We start from the raw sequence: 18616 nt of genomic DNA on the forward strand, positions 1-18616 counted from the left end.
AAATTAAACCGGCAATCATCCTTAAAGACAAATGTGTTACCGACAAAAAATTGATTCTGAAAATGACCCACTTAGGCTATTTTAATATTACACACAAAATATATAAAAATCAAATCAAAATCAAAATATACTTTATTCAAGAAGGCTTTTACAATCACATTTGAATCGTCATTTGAAGCTACCACCGGTTCGAAAAGTAGATTCTACCGAGAAGAGCCAGCAAGAAAATCAGTCATGTATAACAAGCATTTATGTTACGAAATTGCCCTAAGTACCCTAAACTAGCTTTTTGATTCTTAATAAGTAGTTTCTAAGGGTATAAATGGGTCAATTGGTATAATTTGAATATAGTTTCAACTTTTGTAATATTTGTCTCACGCTATAAACTCAGCGCACGGAACATTGGAGCTACGCAACAAAATCGAATACAAACTCAAAATTTAATAATTTGTTACTATGAGGACTAGTCCTTAAATTTTATGGATAAAATTGGAAATGAAATCATTCGGAGAAGAACCGCAGCTACCGACATAGTTTGCATTACTGACATGCTGAAGTGGCAGTGGGCTGGTGCCAAATGGATCACCTGAAGAGGATAATGGGAGCTGACTGGATGCAGATAGCGGAGAGGACCTTTGTCGCAGTTTGAGAAAGGCTTATGTCCAACTGTAATTGGATAATGATAATGACGATTTGATTTTGTATTCTCTTTCGTTTTACCACTATAGTGTTCAAAGCATATGGCTTTTGTTTTATAAATCTGTGCTATATGAATGTAAATTTTATATAACGTTTAAAATAAATATGACCTACATTTTAGCTTATTCCTGTTTCATTCAGATACAACCCGCCTATTGTTCGCTCAACCAAGTTGTTAGGAATTTATTTCATAACATTTTATACAGTTTAGGTTACAAAAAAAATTTTTTTTTCGCATCAAAACGCAAGCTTTATTGACAGTTTGATATTTCTAATATGTAACACTGAACAGCAAGTAGCTTGCAGCATTTCTCAGTTGAATCGTGATGCTGATCCACTGGGCAAAAATTAACGAGCCCTCCTGTCACCAGCAGAGGCAATAGACCTAGATCTTATACTTTTAATGAAGGAAAAATATGTGTGATAAATATATGACAGCTAACTATATAGAATACTCGTCTACGAACCAGAGCACGGTGTCGTTTGCTGCGTTTCATACGAGATACTTTCACAGAAGTTCTGCTAACTACTAATATATAATAATAATAACTGACCATTACTCGCAAAGACGGGGTTATATAAAGCCGTATCACAAGTTTGATTTCAGTAAATGAAACTCCATTGAAGTTGATTTCATGTAGATGTTACGTAAGATTTTCCAAAAGTTTGTTCCCTTTTCAAAGTTCCACATATTCATTCAGTACTGAGAACCGATATGCTGTTGGAACTCACTTCGTATCGCATACGAAAACCGACTTTCAGTGAGCTAATTTGATATATCCTTCAAATGTTATAATTATTAGTATTGCCAATGTCGCTTACCACTTTCTGACATTTCAAGGTAGGTTTCTGACGTATTATAGAAATGAGTTTTCATCGTATCAATACGACATCAGTATCCAGTGGTCCGGAAACATGTAACACTGTTATTATTATGACGACTTCGTGGTCCAGTAGTGTGTATATTGGTTTTCTTCGGTATACCACTATGAGGTTCCGGGTTCGATTCGTGGTCGAGACGATGAAAAAAAAGTGTTTGTGTTACAGTCATTACTTCTGATTGTCCATAAGACTTTAGCTTTAGCTACTTACATTGGGATCAGGAATGTATGTGATGTTGTCAAATATTTATTTATTGGATTTCGTACAGAACGATAAAGTCATTAAGTGTTTTTGGGATGAAAGGAATAATTGGTTAAAAAAAATCCATTTAACCAGTACCCACGCAAACTTAATAGTTAGTGTTGGAATAAACAAGCAACATCTGCGTAATGTCACACAACTTCCCTTAAAAAAAAAAAGAGTCGGGTGATTTGCGGCTGACACATTAAGATCGCCTTTATGATTACTAACTGGTTTTCTTTTGTGGTAGGTTGATTGTTATTGCAAATTAAAGACAATTGTTTTAGAGGTTAGCCTACATCCTACTTCTGGTTCTAAAATTAGCTTTTTACTACGCTATTTTGAGTCAGTATAATTTCCAAGATATCTTAGTAATGTCGTAAGAATTTATGGTATCACTCGCTAGACAAGCTAATCAATCAAGTTGCATGAAAAAGCAAACGGTATTATATCTAATACGGTAAGTATTTTCATTTAATAACTTTAGCAAAATAGAAAATCTATTCAGATATTTATCTTCTAATAAAACGCTGAAACATTTTTAATATTGCTCACTGCTTATTGGAATCATTTTAGACTAGATTGTCATCAAGAAATTGCAATCTTAATAAATTAAGTATTAATTTAAATAAAAAGCATTTCGCTATAAAATTATCGACTTTTAAATAATTAAATTGGTAGGGCTTTGTACATACCTACCCAAACCCGGTATTCTTCCGGTATTAACGATACTTTAGTATAATTTTGTTCAAGTTTTGTGGTGCTGTAACTATAAATCAATTAAAATATACTTTATATTCAAGTAGGCTTTTACAAGCACTTTTGAATCTCTTTCCGCTGTCTGTCCCTATGTATGCGTAGATCTAGAGAATAAAAAAATATGTAACGAATTTTTATGCCGCTTTTTTAATAGATATTGATTTAAAGGAAGATTATTGTATATAATACTTGGACAATATATGTAGTAAAGAAACACTGATAATTTTAAGAGTTTCAAATGTGATGTTATTAATAGACAAATTCTCTAGTACATTTAGTTATTAGTAACAGCATTGCACCCATGCAAAGCTGGGGCGGGTCGCCAGTTTAACAAAAATATTATTTATGGTCTTTATTTGTTTTAGTATCACAGTTATCATTTATTAGGTGAAAAAATTGATATTTACAAAGTCTACAACCAAGTGTCTCAGTAACAATTATAAAAAAGTAACAGCCTTTAAATTTCCCACTGCTGGGCTAAGGCCTCCTCTTCTATTAAGGAAAGGGATTGGAAATATTCCACTACGCTGCTCCAATGCGGGTTGGTGGCAGAATTTCGATGAAATTAGACACATGCAGTTTTCCTCGCGATGTTTTCTTCACCGCCGAGCACGAGATGAATTATAAACACAAATTAAGCACATAATATATTTTGTGGTGCTTGCCTGGGCTGGAACCCGAAATCATCGGTTAAGATGCACGCGTTCTAACCATTAGACCATCTCAGGTTTCCAACAATTATACAGTTTCATGTTAATAACATTAATACAAATACGAATTACGAGATACTTTATGTACATCGTATAAAACCTTTTGATTAGTAAAGTGCGCGCAACTGCCATCCTTAACCCGATTCTGTAAATTTCACTCGGTAAAATCTCTTACCTTATTTCGCCGAGATGTGATAAAGTTAAAGGTACAGAATAAAATACTTTTAATGTATCTTTGCTTGAAACCGATGTGCTTTATTTTTGTTTGTGTAAATACTTGGTGAAGTAAGTTGGGTGATCTTCATCTACACCAATTATCGGTCCATTGATCTGCATTCGAGCTGCTACCAAGCATCAATTGCTCAACCATAAGTCTGTATTGGATCTTCTTTTTAAAATTAAAAAGGCTAAACGAAGGAGATCAGTATGAAATTTTCTGTTCCACGAAATTGAAGTACTCTGAGACTACAGAAAATTAGAATAAATATAATCTATTGTAATAAAACTACTCACATAACATTAATTTATGTCACTTATATTATTTATCCGCTTATTGTATATAATTATATCCTTTTACCGCCCATCCATCAATCTAGCTTTCTTCTGCCCTGCCCGTTCAAAATCCACCGCCTTTTGTTTTTCTCGTGCCAGGCAGTACCAGCTCGCCGCACCACGCCACGAGAGGAAGTGACGGGAGTCCCACAATACGGTGCCGATAACCGAATCAATAATCATACTAATAAATGTTATTTCAATTAAGAAAACGTTGTTAAAAATCAAAACTTTGTCTGTCTGTCTGTATGTCACTGTTTTACTATCAAACCACCGAACCGAATTTGATGAAATTTGGTATGCATCAAACATGAACTCCATGAAAATACATTGGCTAATCTTTGCCTAACATATGACAACCACATCCCCAAAACGCGAACAAAGCCGCGGAGAGACAACTAGTATTAAATAAATCTTGCGATATATGTATATATCCCAGTTCCAGGAAATCTTAAATTTTTAACATAAATCCCCGCTCATTATAATTGATTGCATATTTATGTCTGTTTTAATAGCGGAATTAATATATCGTGGATAAAATTACTTGTTGTTATTATACCCCTTTAGAGCATTTTAATTATACAAATATACAACAACCTTCCCACATGTATCCACTTTAGTTGAAATTTCCAGAAATCATATTTTTAATGAGTGCTTACGTCACTACATACAGCAGCGCATTGGACATATGTCCAAAATCTTCCAAAAAGGAATGAAGGTTTACGATAGCAGTGGTATTAACAGACTGATACTTTAATAATTTAATAGTTGATTGTATTTTCGTGCCCATAGTCTGAAAAATTCAATAATAAGTATCCCAGCAGTTGCCTCCATGATTAAAGTAGATGAAAACTACGTCACGCACAGGCCTGTGGTTATTATACGTTCACAATTTAAACCTTGAAATGGCTTTTCAACGAAGTAAATTATCATCTTCTTTATATATAAAATAATATGTCTTTACTGACTGATACATGATCACCGAGTAGAATATCAAAGTTAGGGGTATGAAATTTGGTGAGTAAGATCGTTTTTTTTGGTGAGCTGAGATGGCCCAGTGGTTAGAACGCGAGCATCTTAACCGATGATTGCGGGTTCAAACCCAGGCAAGCACCACTATATATATGTGCTTAATTTGTGTGTATCATTCATCTCGAGCTCGGCGGTGAAGGAAAACATCGTGAGGAAACCTGCATGTGTCAAATTTTCATCAAAATTCTGCCACATGTGCATTCTACCAACCCGCATTGGAACAGCGTGGTGGAATATGTTCCAAACCCTCTCCTTAATGGAAGAGCCCTTATGCCAGCAGTAGGGAATTTACAGGCTGTTACTAAGATCGTTTTATTGAGTTGACCGCGAGGAATTTGGGAGATTTTTGAAAACACTCCATCGTAATGTCAGAGAGGCTACAGTTATCGTTGGATTTGCTATAGGAGAAACATTCTGTATCCCACGAATATCTTTGATACCATTAGAATAGCCCTTTAAGTTCAAGAAAGTACAGTCGTACGCTTCGCCATGACAATCAATAAAGCACAAGGTCAAATCTTTGACCTGAAAGAGAAAACTGTTATTTGCTTGGACAATTCTAAATGACCTGTTCATATGCGTCTATCCCACGAAAATCGAACCACAAATGTGGTACATACAAAGAGTTTTTACATTAATATTGTAAATTATTTTGCAATTTAACCAATTTTCATACGAGCGAAGCCGCCTTAAACAAATAGTATATCATATGTGAACTATTTTCGTACGGAAAATATTTCATTACATGATGGAATATTAATGAGTTACCGAATATAGTGTACATAAAAAAATGTTATATCGTGAAAACTTTCCTAGAAGCTGTGAGTAAATTTATTATTCCTTGCAAAGTTCCTTCCTTCTCTTAACTCAGTTTGAAGTTGATTTATATTCACGTAAGTGAACCGCATCTAATGATAACATCATTTAGAAAGTATCTTTGCCTGTCCCTAGTTCGGGATATGGGCCACCGCTCATCAGCAATGACACTAGAATAATCCTATTTGTCATCAACCTTGGTTATTAAGATATGACCCTTCAAATGGAAACACAAGATTACTAAGTTTGACAGTACTATAAGTCATTAGTCATAAGTTATTGAGCCGAGATTGCCCAGTAATTCGAACGCATGCATCTTAACCGATGATTGCGAGTTCAAATTTGCATACGCTTAATTTGTATAAGTATGTATAATTATGTATGAGCAGCGTAGTGGTGTATATTTTAAACCTTCTCAAAGGGAGAGGAGGACTTAACCCAGCGGTGGGAAATTTACAGGCTGTTACTGTATAAGTCATTAGTAAATTGTAGCTATACAGACGGATTTACACAAATGCGTATGTATGCGTAGTGTGTAAGAAAACGTAACGCGTTACTTAACGAACCTTCCCATAATATCACTTCAAAAACATTTAGTTATTTTATAAACTTAACAGATAACGTGAAAACAAACGTTTTTTCATTGACATCGTAGTTGCCAAGCCTGTTACAAAATTATATTGTAGATTTAATTTAAAAAGGGATTAAGGTTTAATCCTTTCATTTACAAAAAATAACTTTTATATTTTGACCAAAAATATAAGCTGCACTACGCTGAATTTAATTAAAACTCCATCTGGTTTCCGCGTGACAGACTGACAGCCATTATGTGTTTTCGGTTTGTATGGGTTCATGTTGGGTATTTTATATTGTATAGCCTATCCAACCACAATGGGTGTATACAAATAAACATCATTCAGATTGAAATGACGCGATATCATTGGTCGAAATATTGTCTCGTCATAAATTATTATTACGAAAAGAGTAACTACAGGCACAAGGGATATAGCATCTTAGTTTCCAAGGTTGGTGGCGCATTGAAGATTTAAGGAATAGTTAATATTTCTTACAGCGTCATTGTCTATGGGTGATGGTGACCATCAGGTGGCCCATATGCTCGTCCGCCAACCTATTCCATTAAAAAAAAATATTTTCCTATTCCGTTTTATAAGATTAAGTAGTAAAATAGTTTGTTTTTTTAAAACACTTTTTAATTGCGCTGTGTCCTAAATAAACTTTTCTCTCTTCCTTTCTTTATCAAATTCTGACATTTCATACTCGTGATATAACTACGAGTTTCAAGTTACTTCTTACATAATACCTGTACTGAATTCTGTTGTACTCGTATTTTAAATAAAGATATATTAATCAAGCACTGTTTGTGGTGCATAATACAGCAGAGCTATTAGTAAATCGCATGCATATGTAAATCCAAGGTTTATCTTACCCCCTATTAAGTCAGAATAAGCTATACCATCCATTAAATAAGACAGGTTTTGGCTAGTAATCGTAATCCAACGTAAATTGTATTTTAGATATATTTACTTGTATTAATGTTATAAATAAATACGTCAAGTCGATTAAACATGAGAGAGTACCATCGAAATTAAAGCTTCACGAAATCATCAAAATATGGAACTTTGTCAAATTATTGTCTGAATGTGGTTATATTGAAATTTAGAAGCCCGGAGCACGGAGGTCGGCTATGTTAACACTCCCGTGCCTCGTAGAGCATTTCAAGCCTTTGGTTTTGCGCCTGCACCCTTTTCGGTCTATTGGATTACCATGTGACCTGAGAGACAGGTAAGAAAGTGTGCACTTATGTTTGGCAATACGTAAAACGTTTCTGCTAAATAAATGAACGTCAACACCAACACTTTGGCAACACGTAAAAAAAAAGGTTTCTACTAAAAATTACAATATCAACAGTAACACATCGCTATGTTACCGAAGTAGAACTATAGCAAACTAAAAGCAAAGAGAATCATTGTAATCGGTTCATACACAAAAATTGGGAATGAACTTTATTAAAAATAAGTATCGTGAAATTCAAAACCCGTTTAGAACCAAGTTCACCCTTCAAACCGGAACACAACAATACTGAGTATTTACTATTGATAAGCGGTAGAATATCTAAGTATCAGGCAACCCTTTGCTCTAGTAATACCATTTATTTTGCTACACACATACATTACATAGATTATACACAAGAAAATAATTAAATTTAAAGAACACAGTGTAGGTAGCAAGGGGTTCATCTCAGTATAAGCTGTGCTAATGCACAGCACTGATTTTCAGATGGACCCTGACTATTGGGTAAACATAAACAAATGCGCGCACAAGAAAATAAATAAATGAAATTATAAGATCAAAAAACTAAAAAGTCCTTATCCTTGAGAGAAAAAAAAACATATTATATAAACAGAAAAAATAATAGAGGAAAGGGTCGCCTGATAAGTCTTTTTCTTCACGTGTCATGCCAGTTCGCCTTACTACAAGCCGTGTAAGAGAACTTCGTTTCAAAAATATATACGAAATGTCAATTTGCACCTTTTTTGAAATCGCTAAAAAAATAAACAAAGTCTGACAGTCGTATTTGGCTTTACTAAACACACATTGGCTGTCATAATATCACGAAACTTTGACAGCGGAAATCTCTTCAGCTGAGACGGCTCAATTTCGATACATTGTCATCGTTATGATCTATTATTTGGGTCATTATTCGGTTTGTGTTGATTTTATTAATAAATAATTCAACTATCAATTAATGCTAATGTTATCGAGATTTGAATGGTATTATGATCGTGACGTGTGACGTACTGATATGACGTTTTGGAATTATTTTAATTAGGTATTGGTGTTATTGTATTGACTTGTTTTTTTTTTAAATTTCATTTATTATCTCTTTAACGGGCCGTCTGAGCCTAGGCATATAAAGTCAATTTCCAACATTAAACTGTAAATTTGCTTAATACTAAAATTTCATCAAATTTGGGTCAGTTAGTGGAAGAATAACAGACAGATTAAATAATTATTTTCACATTAATATTAATATAATTTCTTATCAAACTGAAAAAAAACTACGTCTAAATAGGTCTAGATCAAACACGTGGATTTTAAGCAATGTTAAAAAAAATATTAATCATGCTTTAGAAGGACATGGTCAGTGGGGCACAATTATGGGAATTCACGTTCCTTGTACCTGTGGTCACTCAAGCGCATTTAAATTAACTCAACAATTATTATCGAGACCAATTAAAACATCAACACTTAATATCTACATACATTATTTGAATCCATTCAAATTCAATTAAATGCAGAAATAAACTAAACTTAAAGTACATAAATGTGTCCAGCAACACAAAGCATTGGGTTTTATTCAACTTTGACGTATCCAAGTTTCTTCATTCATGTCAGCACAAAGGAATATTTCAAGACTTTTTTTTAAATATTTTTTTGAAGTTCGCATAGGAAATGTGAATACATATTTGGTGTTATAATTTAATGTTTGGCATGGAAGAGGCATTGATGATTCTGTTATATGGTAACAGCTTTGCTTGCGTTTTAAGGGTGTGCTGTAAGTGATAGACATAAAAAAAGGTTATCTCCCTTGGGTTACAAGCTTGCTTCACATCAAATTTTGTTTTAAATTTGTGCATTGGTTTGAAGGACGAGCTACAGATATAATTTCTTTCACATTTCTCATACTAATACTTTTACATGTAGATGTTTTCACCTACGTGTTGAGAAGCAGATTTTAGGCATTCTTGGTGTTTATCTTAGATACTCTTAAAGTGAAAGCAGGCCTGAACTATCAGCGGTGGGAAATTTACAAGCTGTGTTACCTTTATTTTAAGTTTACACTAGCTTTTTCTTATTTTGAAGGACGTATTACCTCTATGTACTTTTTCTTTTTCATAAATTAAAAAGTACAGAGAGATTACCTGAGAACAAAAATCAAAATTACAAATAGACTTTTAGTGAAAAAACAAAAAATCTTTAACAATTATAAATGAGTTATCAATTATTCCACGGATAATATGCATGCTTTAAAACATGACCTCATTTTTAGCGTGGCTGAATGAATGTGGATCATTAGCTTTTATAAATATAGAAAGAAAAGAAAAAAACTCTAATCAGAAGAAACCTAATAAATCCGTCCAACGATAAATTCTACCCTTAAGTCGGTCATGTGTCAAGTCGCGTCTCAACACATCCCCAGAGTTATCTATGGGGGGTTGGTGTTGATATTTAGGGTATTAAGGGCATTGGGTTTCAGGAAACGAATGTCTTTCGCCCTTAGAAATTCCGAATACGCAAGATTCGTACATATTCGAGAATATAATGCAAACACATATTACTAAAGTTGCTGAATTTATTATAAGTTTTTGGAGGCAGTTAGTCCACATTAAGTAATAAATATAAGGGTTTATAATAATAACTTTCTGCTTTATTTTTTTAAATATTTTCATATACTGGATTGTAATGTAAGCCTCCTTGCTATTTCTTTTGATATTTAATATTTGTAAATAATACCAAGTATCGCGGGTTCTTTTTTGTTATAGGGGGCAAACGAGCAGGAGGCTCACCTGATGGAAAGCGATCACCACCGCCCATGGACATCTGCAAAACCGGCGTTGCCGGCCTTTACGGAAGGAGTACGCTCTTTTTTGAAGGTTCCCAAACCGTATCGGTTCGGAAAAATCGCCGGCGAAAGCTGGTTCCACAAAGAGGTTGTTATCTTCTCAGATAAATGTCTGTCTGTTTGTCGTTCTTACACGACAACACCAATGAAGCGAACCAATGAACAAAAGCCGCGGGCGTCAACTGGTATTTAATAAAGAAATTTACTTTGATTGAAAAAAAAAACGTAATATTAGTTTTTATTTATACATTTTTTATTACTCTAATGATAATTCTTATGATCATTATTTAATCTACTGAATCCAAAAGCTCACATTGTATTTCCCTTCAATACTCCACGATGGTTAGATGTTTCCGACGTATCCGAAAAAGGCCAAGCCCTGTCACATGCCCCTCGCACGTGACGCAAACCCTTTTTCTGGTTCATGTTATAATATCCAAGATTTTTTCAAGTGAAGGCAGAAATTAGTTGGTGTTATGTGCCCAATATCATAATCGTTTCCAAGGTTGGTGACCAACTTTGAAAAGGGAATTTCAGACAGCTAACTATGTACACCAAATTATCCAAGTGTATTGTATTATATGTGTATAAACAAGCTGTGCCCGCGACCTTGTTCGCGTTTGAATTAAAAAAAATATATATATTATTGTAGCCTAAGTTAGGTACCCCTTATTATATCAGTTACCTGCCAGTGAAAGTCCCGTCAGAATCGGTTTGCCGTTCCAGAGATTAGCCGGAACAAACCGAACCAAATGTAAGGTAAACCGTTTTTACATTCCAACTTTTTGGTTCCAAGTTGCTATTGATCTCTCTATTGAAAAACCTAATTACCCATTTCTATGATGTTGTCTTAGATTTTCGCGAGATATTAGATATTACACATTGAAATAAAACTACCCGTGACCACGAACGCTGCAAAGTGCTCGAAACGTCGGGATGATAAAAATAATTAATGTACGAGATTTAAATCCGTTATAACTAGTTTTATTTCAATATCCATTTATATTGGCCAGAGCCGAGGTTGAACGTAACACTTTTAGACTTAGTATAAGGTAATCGCCCAAGGCCCAGGGGTTAGAGCGCGTACATGTTAACCGAGGATTGTGGGTTTAAAACCAGGCAAGCAACACTGAATTTTCACGTGTTTAATTTGTCTTTCTAAATCATCGCCAGCTCGGCGGTGAAGGAAAACATTGCCAAGTAATCTTTACATTTCTAATTTCATCGAAATTCTGCTACATGTGAATCCACCACAGTGGAGCAACGTGGCTATGCTCTTATCCTTCTCCTCGAAGGGAAAGGGGGGATAAGCCCAGCAGTGGGAAATTTACAGGCTGTTACTAATCGTCCAACGAGTCAGTTATCCACTATACGAAATTTAAATAAAACTCCAAATAAAGTTAGACTAAGCTCTTCTCTGAATAATACGCAGCCGAGAAACAAAGTTTTATTTGAACGCTACGGGGAATTTTCGTTGAATTTAAGATGAGGTTGAGGACTCCCAAAAATTTACCTTTATTTAACGTAACGTTGCCAGGAGTTTGAGAATAACTTTTAATAATGTGTTAGCGTGACATACACGCTGAAATTACATAGTGGAATTATGTGTATACAGTAAAGCAGCCCTACTTTAGTAGGGCTGCTTTACTGTACAAACAAATATACCTCATAATATATATCAGCGACTTCGTTTTATACTATATGTATAAAACGAAGTCGCTTACCGCTATCTGCCCCTATGTATGCTTAGATCTTTAAAATTACGCAATGGATTTTGATGCGGTTTTTTTAACAGAAAGAGTGATTCGAGAGGAAGGTTTTTGTATATTATACATAAACAATATAGTAAAGATATATATATCAGTATCAGCATTGCATCCGTGCGAAGCCAGGGCGGATCTCTAGTACTTATGACATTATTTTTTTTGGAAAGGTGACAAGAACATGGATGGAAAGGGCCAAAGATGGCACAGTGAACCGCCTTGGTTGAGGCCTTCTTTTATGGTATAGTTTGGCGGACGAGCATATGGGCCACCTGATGGTAAGTGGTCACCATCGCCCATAGACAATGACGCTGTAAGAAATATTAACTATTCCTTACATCGTCAATGTGCCACCAACCTTGGGAACTAAGATGTTATGTCCCTTGTACCTGTAGTTACACTGGCTCACTCGCCCTTCAGACCGGAACACAACACTACTGAGTACTGTTATTTGGCGGTAGAATAACTGATGAGTGGGCGGTACCTACACAGACGGGCTTGCGCAAAGCCCTACCACCAAGAAAATGTTCAGCAGTGGAATAATACAGGCTAATCATGATGATGTTTTTTTGGATATACATAGCCAAGACGAGCAAATAGGTCTGATGTGGATGTTAATACCATTTCTTACATCGCCAATGCCACCTACATTGCTACTATCGGTTTGAAAAGTAGATTCTACTGACAACAACCGACAAGCGACTCATATAAGATCCAGATAGTATCTCGCATAGAAGTAAAATAAAAAACAACCTGACATTTCTCCCTAACAAGGAAAACCTGCGTCACAGTCCGGAAACATGTACAAACACATCTGTATGGCCTAAGCAATTATTTGCCAAGAGCGGGAACTAAAACACTCAAATTAATTATTGCTTCCCACCTTATCTGATATTTCGAGTATCCCCTCGTTTTTTTATACACCTGATAACCTTATAGAACTGAGATGGCCCAGTGGCTAGAACGCGTGTATCTTAATCGATGATTTCGGGCTCAAACCCAAGCAAGCACCACTATATATGTGCTTAATTTGTGTTTATAATTCATCTCGTGCTCGGCGGTGAAGGAAAAGGAAAAGGTTTTATATTTTAAACATTTGTTTTAACATAAATGTTAAAAAAGAGTAACTACTGAGTTTCTTGCCGGTGGTAGCTTCACTTAATTGTAAAATTAACTATTCAAAAGTGCTTGTAAAAGCCTACTTAAATAAAGCTTATTATGATTTGATTTGATGGTCTGTGGTACCTAATCAGCGAAAGTCAGAGAAATTAATTTAAATTACATACTGTGAAGGGCAATATTGGTGTATATTAAAAGCACAGTGTATTTAAGGTCCTTCATTGGATGAGTATTAAAGCTATATAGCTTAAATGTAAACAGCGTTTGAGAAGCATTTAATGACGATGTCAAATAATCTATAGTAATATAATAAATTTGAAAGTAACTCTGTCAATCTGTCTATGTGTCGCTCTTTCACGACCAAACCGCTGAACCGAATTTGATGGAACTTGTTAAAAAACAAACTTGAACAAGAAAAAAGGGTAATAGGCTTTCTTGCAGCGAAGCCGCTCGCGAGTACTAGTATTAAATAAAACCGTACATAACGTAGTACACAATAAACATACAATACTATATATAAATAGGTACTGATATTCAACCGCTAAACAACAGTACTCAGTGTTGTTGTGTTCCGGTTTGAAGGGTGAGTGAGCCAGTGTAACTACAGGCACAGGGACATAGCATATTAGTTCCCAAGGTTGGTGGCGCATTGACGATATAAGGAATAGTTAACATTTCTTACAGCACCATTGTCTATGGGTGATGGTGACCACTTACCATCAGGTGGCACAGTCCGCCAACCTATTGCATAAAATAAAAAATACATAAATAAAATACTAAATAGCCAATATTTGGCCGATGTTACGATCTGATGATACCACACATCAAAATCTGTTCAGTAACTTAAAAATCAATGTGTGATAAAGAAACACACACATGAAACCTAAATAAAAACATTACGATCCTTCTTAGAACAATCGTGTAAAAAGGACGTATTTACACATCGATAATCCTCGAAAATCTATTTAAAATAAGTCTTTAATTCGTCATCAATTATTACAAATTGAATTTCACTTAGGACGTTTTCGACTTGAGCGTGCAGAATAACAGAACCCATTCACAAAAATAACTCGAGCAACCGAACGCTCAGTAAAGGTTCGCTAATAGCATTTTTAACGGCATCACGGCTGAGATCTACGAGTATTTCAACCCTGCTGTTAAATCGCGTTAAATATCAGGCATTAAGAGTGAAATTGCCTTGAAGCTATCCCAGAAATACACGAGATAAGCGGTACGTTAATAGATGTATTGATAAGGCTAGGGTTGTCAACTTTAAATTTTAGAAAATATATAAATTTGTTATGAACGAGGATTATTAGGGTTCCGTACCTAAAAGTTAAAATGGGATGTCTCACATCCAACATACATACATACATAAAGCCACAGCCACAAGCTTAAACTGAATCTTAAACTAAGACGAATTCGCTGAAACCCGAATTTGTAGTAATTAAGTCAAACTTTGTTGGGGTTACCACATCGAAGTGTTGTTAAAACTTAGACAAGATAACAATTTTAAGACATGTTAACATATACTATGTAGTTGCCTAATGGGCCAGTAGTTAGAACGCGTGCATCTTAACCGATGATTGCAGGTTCAAACCCAGGCAAGCACCGCTGATTCATGTGCTTAATTTGTCTTTATAATGCATCTCGTACTCAGCGGTGAAGGAAAACATCGTGAGGAAACCTGCATGTGTCTAATTTCATCGAATTTCTGCCACATTGTATTCCACCAACCTGTTTTATAACAACGTGGTGGAATATGTTCCAAGCTTTTTCGTCAAAGGGAGAGGAGGCCTTAGCCCAGCAGTGGGAAATTTACAGGCTGTTGTTTTACGGTGATATATTATATACAATTTACGAGCCCCGGCTACGCACGGATATTATTAATAAAGAAAATTAATATCAGTTATTTGTACCCTATAACACAAAGGAATTATGTAGAATAAATCAGTGAAAAATATAATTAAAATTTTATATATAATACTGTAGTATGTACCCCTACATACAAACAATTTTTATCTCTTTATAATGTTAGTAAAGATTTAATTTAAATATTGTATACGCGGCTAAAACTTTTAGCGTAAGGAATTTTGTTTAAAAGTATAACTTTTTAAAAAAAAATAAAACCGACTTTAATAATCGTTCAAATTGGTTCATAATCGGCGGAGATAATGCGTATAAAAAAGTTCATCCGGAATTTTCCACCCTTAGGGGTGAAATATTTTCTTCAAATTCGCATGAAACTACCCTTTTGATAATACTTATTCAACAAAAAAATAATCGTTCAAATCGATTCATAATTGGCGGAGTTATCGCGTAACATACATAAAAAAAACATACGGGTCGAATTGAGAACCCTTTTTTTGAAGTCGGTTGAAAATTAACTTGACTAAGTCCCAATTTTGAATTTCCCAATGATATTCATAGTAATTATTGCATGTAAATCTCGCTGGTAACAATCACATTACTAATTGCCGAATTTTTGTTACGCGTCTAACATAATTGTTAAACCTACCTACCTACTAATCGATGATATTTTTAAGTTCCTGATAATACGAGGCCTTACATACTTCGCTTTCTCGCTGAGAAATGTAACGGCTGAATTTTGAATTTCGAAGTATCGAACTCATTCATAATTTGATTTTCTGTTTATTTCCCCAAATGATTGATTCCACGCATCGGATACAGTGGCCAACAGTCTGCCAAAATACACTCACACCAGTAAAGTAGTATTAAGTTTGGCGAGTGAGACGCACACCAAGATAATAAAGTTGGCTCGTGTGCTAGTTCTTTTGTAGTGTGACACCATCTTGATATGTATTAATAATCTTAGAATCAAGACACATGAAGCACGTGACTTTCCTACGTTAAAACCCACAATGTTTGTTTACGATTCTCATATTCCAAGTTTCTAACCCAGTGGCCCAGTGGCTACTTTGGTGCTATTAACTCGTATTACGGTTAAATATTTATACCGTTTATTTGTATTGCAAAACAACATATATTATCTGTGTGATCAGTTTTCCATGTAGTCATTAAATCAGCAAGCATTGGGAGAAACAAAAGATCAAATTATTAACATGTTCGATTCTTCGAAATTCAAATCCCAGCCGTTAACATTTCTCAATTAGAGAAGTAGGAGTATCAAAGTTAAGGCCTTATATCGTCAGAAAAAAAAACAATAAGTAAGGAGGTAGGTAAGGTTTGACAATATTATTAAATGTGTAATATAAACACGGCATCTTATCATGGAATAGATGACGTCACTGTCGAGGATGCAATAATTACAAAAATATTTCCTTAAAGTCATTTGTTAATAAAAACCGTTATAATCTTAGTAATAGTTGTCCTTCCATCGTCGAATGAATAAAAAATACATATTACGTTTATGTAAACCAAAAAATCAATAATTATATTCAAAAATCATATTCAATTCATCAATGATAATCTAGAATTTGATAGCAGTTTTATTTTACAAAATCGTTCTACGTTCTATCAAAATACTTAAAAATAATGTAGTATACTAATAAATATATAACACGAACGTTATAATATTATTTGTTATTAATTCCGTTCAGTAATAAAAAAAGAACTTGATAAAATAAAGTCAACTTGCAAAGTAATAATAGTAATAATCAAAATATTATAATAGATAAAAATAGTATTTACGAACGTACCTTTAATATAATATACACGCAATCCTTAATTTATTAATTTTCATTTACAGTCACAAGATATAACATAAATCACAAGCACATCCACTACACATTAGCTAAGTATTTAATAACAAATATTACGACTCGCGTAACCACGACGTATAGGAAATCAATACATCCGTAACACATCCAAACCTGACGGTCGTCGACGCGCAACTGAGTACGACCGACGGGCGACGCTTGTTTAAACGTTTATTCTGTCGTTCGAAATTCGAATTCATTCTAATTTGAAATAATACGTTTCAGAATTAATTTATTGCCAGTTTTCATGGAATTTGAATTTTTAAATTAAACAAAGAAATTAACGTGTACAAAAATTATTCAAATAAGATTTAACTTAAGCTATATGTTATGAAAAATGTTTTTGTAGGTAATTTTCACAAAGCTAAGAAGCTTGTATGTCGCAATTTCTATAAATTCACCTTATATTTCATATATTGTTCATACAATATAACATAGCAATATTATTTCTTAATTTTTTTTTATGTCTAATAAGACAGCTAAAAAAAAGTCGACATGCCAGTTTTTTTTTAATTAACATTAGCGTACTTAAATATAAATTATAATTCGTTCCTTTGACATAAAATTAATAAAATGAAAACTTCTGTAAATATTATTCAGAGAATACTGAAAGAACGTTATTTTTAGTTCTCTTTTTACACACCCACCATTGCTCAGAATAAAGCATGATTATATTCAATCAATCATTTGGAATTATATATTTATAGAAAATAAATATGATTTATTTATTTAATATTGAAGTATAATTATTTTATTGAGACAGGATGTAAGCAAAGTGTTCTATTTTTGAATTATTAATATCATATAGCAGCGCTATAATGCAAATGTAAATCGGACGATAATATTAAAACAAGATCTAATATAACCTTAATATGTGCATATTAAATAGTAATTAAATCTACGGGTGGTAATAATATATTAATAGATAAAAATAACTATATTACAAAGGCCTTAAAAAGTAAAGAAAGTAGAAGGAGGGTTTGGAACATATTCCACCACACTGTTCCACTGCCGGTTGATGGAATGCAGATGTGACAGAATTTCGATGAAATTAGACACATGCAGGATTAACATTTTTTTAAATTTAATTTAAAATAAAAACATCATTTACTCGTGCCTATTTTACATTTAACATTTATATATTTTAACGTTTTGTATTTTATATCTTTACTTAACATCAACAGTAACCAGGACTTAAAGCTCGTCGTCTTTTTTGAAGAAATTACCTGCATTGACTTTTTTATTTTAAAGTAATTTATTTAAAATCTATAATAAATAATATCTAAGTAACACTTCACATTCTATTTGCTACAATTCAGCTGACCATACTCCTGGCTGTTTAACATATTACATTAGCTCAATAATTAATTTAATGTCCGATATTAAAAAAAATAGATAAAGTCTAATCCAAACGAAAAAGGAATGAATATAAACGAACCATAGGCTTAAGTACGCCACGCGATTTCCTAATAGCTCAAATATATCGTGTACCACTAACAGTTCTTGAATAATTTATATTTATTTATATTAAAATGCTATTCCACTAAACTACTTATAACCACTTTAACTTCCAGAGTTCCGATAAGTTTTCCCGCGCCATTTTTTGACAAATCCATAGTGAATAACATAGAGTACGCAAGCTCTCGACCAATAGCAACG

General features: G+C 33.9%; 1 protein-coding gene across 1 annotated transcript in view; it reads right to left on the bottom strand.

Annotated features, from left to right (window-relative positions):
- LOC124540666 (nephrin-like) overlaps positions 1-17081 on the bottom strand; it is a 119032-nt gene extending 101951 nt beyond the window's left edge. Inside the window, exon 1 of the mRNA XM_047118333.1 lies at positions 16898-17081. The gene's annotated coding sequence lies outside the window, so the exon portion shown is untranslated. The remainder of the gene's footprint in view (positions 1-16897) is intronic.
- Between the last annotated feature and the right edge of the window lie 1535 nt (positions 17082-18616).

This window comes from Vanessa cardui, chromosome 26 (assembly GCF_905220365.1).
Source record: "Vanessa cardui chromosome 26, ilVanCard2.1, whole genome shotgun sequence".
Taxonomy (NCBI): domain Eukaryota; kingdom Metazoa; phylum Arthropoda; class Insecta; order Lepidoptera; family Nymphalidae; genus Vanessa; species Vanessa cardui.